The sequence below is a fragment of the Myotis myotis genome, unplaced genomic scaffold (assembly GCF_014108235.1).
Source record: "Myotis myotis isolate mMyoMyo1 unplaced genomic scaffold, mMyoMyo1.p scaffold_m19_p_20, whole genome shotgun sequence".
In the NCBI taxonomy this organism is placed as follows: Eukaryota; Metazoa; Chordata; class Mammalia; order Chiroptera; family Vespertilionidae; genus Myotis; species Myotis myotis.
Window position 1 is genome coordinate 19009601 of NW_023416325.1, and position 10280 is coordinate 19019880.

General features: G+C 49.5%; 1 long non-coding RNA gene across 1 annotated transcript; it reads left to right on the forward strand.

Annotated features, from left to right (window-relative positions):
- The first annotated feature begins 2503 nt into the window (after positions 1-2503).
- Positions 2504-10032, forward strand: LOC118678105. The gene is made up of 3 exons (XR_004974747.1): positions 2504-2793; positions 6544-6740; positions 9370-10032. It is a non-coding gene; the product is annotated as an uncharacterized LOC118678105 (long non-coding RNA).
- Positions 10033-10280: the final 248 nt, after the last annotated feature.

Sequence of the window (10280 nt, forward strand, 5' to 3'; positions counted from 1 at the left end):
AGGACTGTGTGAGAATACATTTCTGGGGTTTTGTGAGCCCCCCAATTTGTGACCATCTGGCACAGCCACCTCAGAAAAGGAGCATGTCCCATGGCATCTTCAATGGGGAATGCGACCACCTGCCTCCACTGGGTAGTTCCGAGGATGAAGAAGATGATTCGGCAGGTTTCCTGCCTTAAACTGTTTTGGTAGAAGCCAGCACAGGGCCTATACAACCTTATCATTAAGAGCAGGCTGACTCGGGTTCAAATCCCAGCCTCCTTTGTAAGAGCTGTGCAATCTTGGACAAGTGACTCACCCTCTCTGAACTTCAGTTTCTTCGTCTATAAAGTAGGAGCAGCAATACGCCTATATTATGAGATAATGGGATGATTCAGAAGATATGTCTGATGGGCCTGATATGCAGAAAATGCTTGGTGAACGGCCGCCGGCATGACTCTTCGGGGCAAATCCATCTAGCTTCGCAGACCTGTGGCAAGAAGCCGATGCGGTTATGGACTGGCCTGTGGCTGTGGGGGATCCACAAAGCTCAATGCCTGGCTGGCACGGCTCTTTTCCTTCTGAAGGAAAGTCCTGGCTGTCTCAGAGGTGCCTTGTGAAGTAGCCAGGCATTCCGGGCAGCCACTCCATTGTTCCTCGCTGATGCCAATGGTGATAGAAAGCCGTGCAAGGCAGCCCCCAGGCATCACCCCGTGTCTGCAACGAACCTTCTCCAGGCGGGACTTCGAACCAAGCCGTGTGGCTCCATGGCCGGTCCTGCTCCTCTGCCCGAGTGTGTCTGTGTCCAGAAGGCTCCACCGCCCATGACCCTCCTACATGCTGCCGAGAAGGGGCACATCCTTTCTACTCTGTTAAAAGGACATTTTTCCAATGAGACCGGGTCATGTTTCAAACGGCATGGCCAAGGTATCGGGAGCCAGTAAAAGGGGGCATTTAACACCGTATTTATTTTGACTGGCAAAACAGGTCACGGCTGTAAAAGAAACAGCTCTTGAGAGCGAGGGAGGCAGCCTTGCCGGCTCTGGGCTCACTCTCTTCTACCCACACACACGCTGTTTAAAGCATTCCAGGGCTGCTGCCAACTTTCCTGGCAGAGCTCTTATTTCTTTACATGTATGTTGCATTCCATCTGTTTAATGTGCGCTCTGTGCCATTCGTGGATTTTGGCAGGGCCTGGCGAGGTGGCATGGCATGTTCAGGCTTGTTCTAAGCAAAACAGGGCAGGAGGCGGAGGGAGCCTGGAGGTCGGGGCAGGAGTCCTATTTCGCTTTGGCTCAGGGGGGCCTGGAGTTGCAGAGACCAGAGAGCCATCGCTTGGCAGTTTGTGGCTGAATCCCATTCTCCAGATGCGGCTGAATCCCAGGCATGCCACTCCTGTGGCTCACCCTACACGAGGGGGCCGGTGGGTGAGGTGGGACCGTTTCTGATACGCGGCCAGAAAGAGAAAGGGGATGGAGAAAGGTAACAGTGGGGAAATCCACGCCCCCTCATGACTCTGGGGTTTCCCTGGAACCATTCTGAGGCCTTGAAGGCCAAAAAAATGCCAACATCCAGATCCGATCCGTAGCCCCGAGGCCTCCAGAAAACTGAACTGAAACTTGATGCTATTCTCAAGAACCACTAAATGCTTGGTGGGAGAAGCTGAGGCGACCTGCTGCACTTGGAGTCTTGTTTCACCCACGTGGAAGGCAGGAAAGCTGGTTTCTGCACCCCCAAACCTCTGGTGAGATCCAGTTTAAAAATGAAAAGGTGCCAGTCTGGTGGGGGAGAAACAAAGCCCTCTATGGCCTGCCTGGTTTTGCTTGGCGGTAAGAGTGTCGGCCTTCGAACTGAAGGGCTGCGGGTCGATTCCGGTCAAGGGCACGTACCTCGGTTGCAGGCTCCATCCTCGGCCCGGTTGGGGTGCGTGCAGGAGGCAACCAATCAATCCATGTGTGTCTCTCACATCGATATTTCTCTCTCTCTGCCTCTCCCCCTCCCTTCCACTCTGAAAATCAATGGAAAAAATATCCTTGGGTGAGGCTTAACAAAAAAACAAAACACACACACACAAAACCAAACCCTCTAGACACTATTGTCGATGTCGGGTGACCCAAACCACTGCACGGCTTGACTCAAATGTTCGCTTTTCCTCTGGTTCCTATTGAGCAGAGCTCTTTGAAATGAGGAAATGCAACACTCCGGACAGAGGAAGGAAGATGCCAGGGTTAAAAAGTGCGTAAGCGTTCTCACGTAGGAAGAAGTCTGCAGCCTCATTTTTCCTTCGTCGCGTCCAGCCAGGAGTGTGAACAGAATCCCCCTGTTAGGAAGTGGAATTACTCACCTGAGTGGGGAGAGATGACATGGCACAGGGAAAAACAAGCTCCGGGCTCCTAATGAGAAACAGCCCATGTGGGATAAAGCGAGCAGCGCGCATTGTGTAATCCGGGTTGGCCGGCTGCGAAGGGGGAGGGGGGGGCTCAGGGGGGGAGGGAGGGCCCAGCGGGAACATGTTTCAGATGGGACTCGAGGTCCTGGAGCCCATCCTGACCCTCTGGGTTGGAATTTCTGACTCCTCTCCGCCTTGACTCAGAATAGGAACCGGTATCCTGACCGCGCGCTGCTTTTTATAGAATTCAACTTTCTGGCCAACTTCCTCCAGAAATCATCCCTCATCGGCTCTCAACCTCTCAACGATACGCCAATCATCTGCTGGAAGGGAGGGGAGCGCGGACCTGTGTGCCCCAAACACGGCCCAGGCCCAGAGCACAAGACAGACCGCGGGGACGGCGTCTGGCGCGGGTGCCCGGCCTGGTAAGTACGACGTGTTCGTACAGGTTGGGAAACCGTCTGGCTCATCTCTGTGCTTTCTCTCTCTCTCTCTCTCCCTCTCCCACTTCTTCTAACTTGGATCTCATCGTTCGGCGGTGACGCTGGCCAAGTTCACGTTTGCCAGTTGCCGAGTGGATAATGGATGGTTTGTGAGATTAGTAATGCGCGAAGGATGAGGAGTGGGGCAGCCAAGTGCATCCCGTCTGTGCGATAAAATGACTTCCCTTGATCCCCACGCAGCCCGAGAGACTAGCCCCGTGTGGACAGAAATCAACAAGGATGAGGACAGAATGACTTCATGGCCATTCATTCTGTCACCATCTTTGCACTGGTAACCACCCCCACTCCTACCCCGGCCCGGGACCCCCCTTTCCCCAGCAGTCAGTTACCAGGGGTCATTTCTTGTGTGTAAGGTATCTTGGAGTTTGGAAGCCCAGAGGGGACATTAGTAGGATGCAAAGTGCTTAGCAGTCCCTCATTGAAGCTGTGTTTTGTTTTCAATGCTTCGAGGAGGACGGGAACAGGGGAGTTGGAAGCTGCTTGGAATTGGGAGCCGTCTCCTGCCAGGTCCTCGCAGCTTTAAGGGATATCCAGTTTTAGGTTTACAGTACTACATTCTGGCTCGTTGAAATCGCATCTAAACGTTGCCAGAATGTGTCATAAACTACAAAATCTGTACAAAAATATACCGGCATGATGGTTCCGCGGCCTTAAGTCAGAGCGGTCGGGAGCAGCGTGTCCCAGAAGCATTGATCTTGCGCCATCTCACCACGGATGTGGGTCACCTGGGGCAATTATCATTCATGGGATTCCGACCCTGGTGTGACCGGCTGGCTCAGCTGCTTAGAACACCACGTGAAAGGGCTGAGGAGTCGGCCTCACCCTGTCCCCTGGCCACCAATGGCATCCCTGTCTGTGCCACACCAGGCAAGGGCCTGGGGGTCAAGCCCAGAGAACCATCCCCACTTGCTCCTGGAAAAAAAGTCCCACATGCTCTGCTCACCTGGCCGGTTTCAGCTCCACTTACCTTTTGCTCATTGGGCTCTAGACACAAAGCCTCTTCTTTCGGATCCTCTGGCTGGCCAGTTCCCTCCTGCCTCTGAGCCTTTGCACATGCTATTCCCTCTGCTAGGAAGCCTCTTCTCCGGGCTGGCTTCTGCTCCTCTTCCAGCCTTCTGTTTGCAGGCAGATTGTTCACGGGAGCTTGACCTCTGTAGCTGTCTTAGTCCACTTGGGCCGCTATAACAAAAACATCATAGATTAGGTGACTTAAACGACACAGTTTTCCCTCACAGTTCTGGAGTCTGGAAAGTCCAACATTAAGGCACTGGCATATTTGGTGTCTGGTGAGAGCCCTGTTCTTAGTGCCTTCTCTGTGGCCTCACGTGGAGCTCTGCGAGATCCCTTTTATAAGGGCACTAATCCCATTCACAAGGGGTCCACCCTTAAGACCTAATCACCTCCCAGAGGTCCCATCTCCTAATGCCATCAACGTGGGGGTTAAGATTTCCATATGCGAATTAAGGGAGCCACAGAAGTCAGCCCATAGATGCAGCACTTAGGAAAATGATCACTTAAGCTTCTGCTTCATATCTGATTGAACACTGATTCTCAAATGTCGACGTGCACAGGAATCCCCTGGAGATCACGTTAAAGTGCAGGTTCTGACTTGGCAGGTCTGGGGCGGGGTCTGGGACTCTGCGACTCTAACCAGCTCCCAGGTTGATGCCGATGCCAAAAGTCCATGGACCATACACCCTGAGGCAATGGAACCAACCTTTCTCAATCAGGGTTCCAAGAGAGAAAAAAGCCTGACAGAAAATGAGTTGGGCTTCCATTTCCTCAGTTCTCCTAAAGATGGGACTTAACTAGAACCGTTAACCAGAAGTTAATCCATTACATACGTTAGATGCCTCAGGGCAGGTTTCTCCCCGTCCAGGCTGCTTACCTTGGGAGCCAGGTCATTCTTTATGGTGGGGCCCTCCTGTGCATGTAGGATGTTGAGCAGTATCCCTAGGCTCTACCCACTAGATGCCAGGCCCACTATCTCCCCCGTTGTGGCAACCAAAAATATCTCCAGATGTTGCTCAATGTCGCTTGGAAGGTGGTGGCAAGAGAACCATTGCCTTAGGACATTAGGGCGTCATTCTTTGGCATTCCCTGTGAAGAAGGGTGGGCAGTCTAAGGCAGTGTTTTCTTTCTTTTTTTTTTTTAATTTTTTAATTTATTTCAGAGAGGAAGAGAGAAATAGAAACATCCTATATAATAAAAGGCTAATATGCAAATCGACCAAATGGCAGAACAACCGGTTGCTATGATGTGCACTGATCACCCGGGGCAGATGCTCAACACAGGAGCTTCCCCCTGGTGGTCAGTGCGCTCCCACAGGGGAGCACTGCTCAGCCAGAAGCCAGGCTCATGGCCGGCGAGCGCAGTGGGGAATGGGCCTGAGCCATCAGTTGGACATGCCTTGAGGGCTCCCAGACAGCAAGAGGGCACAGGCTGCGCTGAGGGCCCCGCCCCCGCCTCCGAGGGCATGAATTTCATGCACCAGGCTTCTAGTCAGTGATAAGAAAGAATCATTGATTGACTGCTGGGGATCGGGCCCGCACAACCGGTCATGTGGCCTTGATTGGAATCGAACCCAGAACCCTTCAGTTCACAGGCTGATGCTTTATCCACTGAGCCAAACTGAATAGGGCTAAGGCAGTGTTTCCTTCCAGGCTATCATGCCATTGCCTAGCACAGTGCTAGGCAGACCCTCAGTATGTATTTGAATAAATGAATGAACGAAAAGAAATGAATGAACATGAACTCCCAAATCCTGCTTGGCTGGTAGGTGAACAGAACTGCATTCACACAACCTCCAACCTTCTCCACCCCACTCTCTCCTTCAAAAAAACATCAAACTTGTGGGCCAGTTGTCATTCATGGCACAATTTTTCTAAATGGAGCATTTTCCAAAAGTAAATGTCCTTTTGGGGGGAAAAAATGCAAAGAAAGATTCTTATTTGAGATCTTTTTAAAAAATGTCTCCAATGACTGAAATCCTCCTACTGTAAATACCCAGAGGATTGTATTTGCTTAAACAAAATTTAAAAAAAAAAAAAACCTGCTGTTTTTAGTCTCAAGTGTAGAAAGTACTTGAAAATCATATCCTTTTTTTTTTTTTTTTTTTTTTGCGCATCTGACTGAGAAAATTATAAAATGGTAGAATTAATTTTGGTTCTAGATTGTGTTTCTAAGACTTCAGCTCAGACTGAGGCCTCATGGATAAAGTAGCGTCAGGGACTTATATTTTAAGAATCCCTGTCGTAATAACACCAGGAAATAAGGTGAATTCATTCAATTTGCTTGTCTCTGCACCCTCAGAGACTCGTTTTCAAACCAAATTGCTGTGTAGAAAACAAAGCCTTCTCCCTCTTTTCTTCCAAACATTTGGGCAAGTGGGATTTAGAGCACTGAAGAAGTTTCTGGAAAAGAATATGGTGATGGTGATGACATTCCAATGCTCTTCTAAGTGTATCCTCCTTTACCCAGCAGAGGCAGAAAATCTCTCCTACTTTGTATGCCTGTGATGCCATCAATTGATAGTGTCTGCATGCATGGTTTATGGAAAAGTGTGCTGTGATCAATTGGTAATGTCTGCCACAGGCAGAGGTGTAGAGAGTGGTGGAACAGCTGTGTGTTTGCCATTCCTGGATCCTGATATGCTTTCCCCCTCTAACACAGGTGTCCCAGCCAAAAAGAGAGTGTCAAGGAGAAGGCATAACATGTCTGACTCCGTTATACAGACACACCAAGTCAGCACTTCAACTCAAGAGACCTCCCAAAATATACATGGCACAGAAACACACTGTTGGAAGAAATTCCCCTTCCTTCTGTGGACATACTGGAATAGGATACCATCCGTGTGGCTCCCTCTCGGGGTGAGTATGGCCAGGCCAGGCCATTAACACCCATCCAGTCACCTGACATTGCACTTTGTCACTGTGACATCATATCTACTGAAACAACACATCTTCCATCCTTGGAATAAAAAGATCTTTGCATAAGACTTATTAAATCTGAACATGAATCATATTCATCATTAGTCAGTTGGCTTGCTGTCCACAATATTTAAATGAAGGAAAACAGAAAAAATAGAAAAAGACCAGTTTAGGATCTTCAAGACGCTGATGAATAAGTAATGATGCGGGGAAAGCAACAGTGACCATAAGAAAAAAAACTCAAAGTGAAAAAAAAATCCACAAAGAGACTCTTAATGTTCAATATTCGTCTTTATTTCAAAAATAAGGAGAGGGATGGTTAAAGAGATGAATTCACATTTGAATAGAGTCCAAATGACTTAGGAATTGTTTGTATTCTAATATTTCAGATGGACAAGGAGCGATATTACAGTTACGTGATGCATTAGGGGTCGAAATGAAATGGGAATACTTCTTTCTTTTAAAAGCAATTTTCTTGCCTTTGCGGTCCCTGAGAGTTTCCTAGCTTGTGAGTGACAAGCAGCCCCCTCCTCCCTGGACTCCTGTTTCACATCCAACCTGTTTAGGGGAGGGGGGAGAATGGAGTTTGTAGTTGTGAGAGCTCCTTTTTTAAAATCATGTGGCTACAAGGGAGGGCTTTTCACGTAGAGCTGAGAGGCCAGTAGTCTTGAATCTAAATTAGGCAGTTTGGGGAATAGTGGGACGGCAGAAACACACCTGCACTGGATGGTGGTTTGGAACCTCCCCTTCAGGGAAGATACCACCGTGAGACCCATCACTGCCGAGGGGGGCAAAACAGGAAGTGCCAGCTTGGAAAGACAGGAAGCAGGTGGCCGAGTTCTCCTCCACCGCATCTCACAAATAGAGCCTATGGGGTGGCCCCCTCAAGCAAAATTTAACTGTAGACCCAGCAACCACTTACTGAGTACCTGCTATGTGCCAGGGCCTACGCTAAGAGCTCTCACATAGGGCATCTCATTACACCCAGGTGACAAGCAGGAACATCCTAGCAGATTCCGCCCCCCTCCCCGTCCTAAGGGTGGATTTGATAGTTACCAGCACAGGGCTTCTCAGCCTCAGCACTATTGGCATTTAGGCGGGATCGTTCTCTGTTGTTGGGAACTGCTCTGTGCATTGTAGGATGTTTAAGCAGCATCCCTGGCCTCCACCCACTAGATGCCAATAGCATACCCCGCCTTAGTGGCGACAACCAAAAAATGTCTCTAGACATCGCCAACTGTTCCCAAAAGGGCAAACTTATCCCCAGTTGAGACCCTCTTCCTTCGAGACGGAATGGTTTGAATGGCCAGGCAGCCACAGGTAAACATGCCTTTGATTCCCTCCGAGGGTCTGACGCAGGGGTGCTCAGACCTGAGTGGGCCATACACAATACCGTATATACTCTACTCGACGGGCAGGAATTTTCAAGGGGAATTTGATTCCATCCCTGTTTGCCTTACGTGCTGGCATGAGAACCAACCTCTCTCTTAAATTTACCTGCACAGGCCCCTGGGAGCCCTGCGGTGGTCACAACGGTTTTTCCAGCACAGAACCTGTGTCGCCCAGACTTCTTCCGTGAAGCCCATGACGCTGGCCGCCAGTTCTGAACACGGGGCCCGGCGTCGGGCCCCCTCACTGCATCCTCATGCTGACACCCACAGGCAGGCACTCTGACTGCCCCGTGTCGAGAGGAGACCCTGAGGGTCACCCAGGCTGAAAGACTTGCCACCAATCACACAGCCAGTCAATGGTGGGACCCCTTGGATGCCACGCTGTCTTGCTTTACAATAGAAAAGATGCACAGCGAACACTCAATAACGATTAGCAACTGTTTACCAGTGGGAAACCAATCTGTCTAATTTGATCATGAACTGTTATTCACAATTGTTTCCCTGAATCAAACAAGACTGATCGAATTGGCCAAGCCTCCCAACGCCACGGCGAGCGGGGCTGCAGATACTCAGGCAGTGTATGTACATATCCCCCGAAGTGTGTTTCTCTTCCAAAACACAAAACAGCAGCTACCCAAACGTCATTAACTGTCAAAACAAGGCAGATCATTTCATTTGAAGCTTCAAAGAAGACTGGAGTGTTGGCAGGTCCTAAAAATAATCACAGTCTTACTTGCCACATCCCCGTATTGTTGCACATTTGCAACTACATCCATTTCCCCACGCGGCTGGGTGCTTCTTGAGGTCCGGGACTGCCTTACTCATCATCACTAGACCCTACTCCATTGAGTTAGTGCAGTGGTTGGCAAACCGTGGCTCGCAAGCCACATGCGGCTCTTTGGCCCCTTCAGTGTGGCTCTTCCACAAAATACCGACTTCTGCGCATGGGCCACGAAGTTTCAATCGCACTGTACATGCGCGCCCACATGTGGTATTTTGTGGAAGAGCCACACTCAAGGGGCCAAAGAGCCTCATGTGGCTCGCGAGCTGCAGTTTTCCGACCACGGAGTTAGTGGGTAAGACATGAATGTACTTCCTAGAACCTAGCACGTAGGCAGACTTTGTCTCCATTCTCAGTACCTGTGCGTGGTCTATATTTTTTATGTCCTTTCTCCTAGGAAGAGACTGAAGCTGAAGAAGATAAAGTGACTGGCCCAAGGTCACCCCTTGGTAAACTGTGAGTCCAGGTTGCTAACTCAGGTCTCAAGCTTTGAGCCCCAGACCTCATGCTTTTCACCCTAAGGGCTTCCAAGGTAAAGGTGGGTTGGGAACCTCAGGTGCTAGGTTTGGCCTTGATGTCTAACATTTCTGAACTCTCTTACTGTTAAGCAAATTAAAATAGGAATATCGCATCCCACAAGCCTTTTACGTACAAGGATTCAGCCACCTGTGCTTGGGGAGGGAGGAACAGTGTCATGAGTACAGGCAGCTCCCATAGCAGGCTACGGGATGTGTGCATGTCCAGGGTGAGTTCTGGGTGGGACCTGAGGTTGGCTATACCTTGTCAGGCTCAGCAATCACCAACCTCTCCTCGTATGTGGCCTTGGCTGCCCTGAGTGGCAGTCCAGTGTTTATAAATGTTTTTAACGTGTTTAAGGACCGTCATTTCTCACACAATATGTCCCCTAAATACAAGAAAAGCACTTCATTGGTTCTCAACCAAAGAACAATGTGGGATTCTGGCTGGTCAGAGCCTAATGTATTGAGAGATGGTCTATGATGACCAATGTGGCTGCTTTCTAAAGGATTTTTTTTTTTTAAATATATTTTATTGATTTTTCACAGAGAGGAAGAGAGAGAGATAGAGAGAGTTAGAAACATCGATGAGAGAGAAACATCGATCAGCTGCCTCCTGCACATCCCCCACCGGGAATGTGCCTGCAACTCAGGTACATGCCCCTGACCGGAATCGAACCCGGGACCTCTCAGTCCGCAGGCCGACGCTTAAAGGATTTTTGAGGGATATATGTGACTATTACCAAATATGCTGATTTTTGATCCCAAGATATACCTGAGAATTATTGGGAAA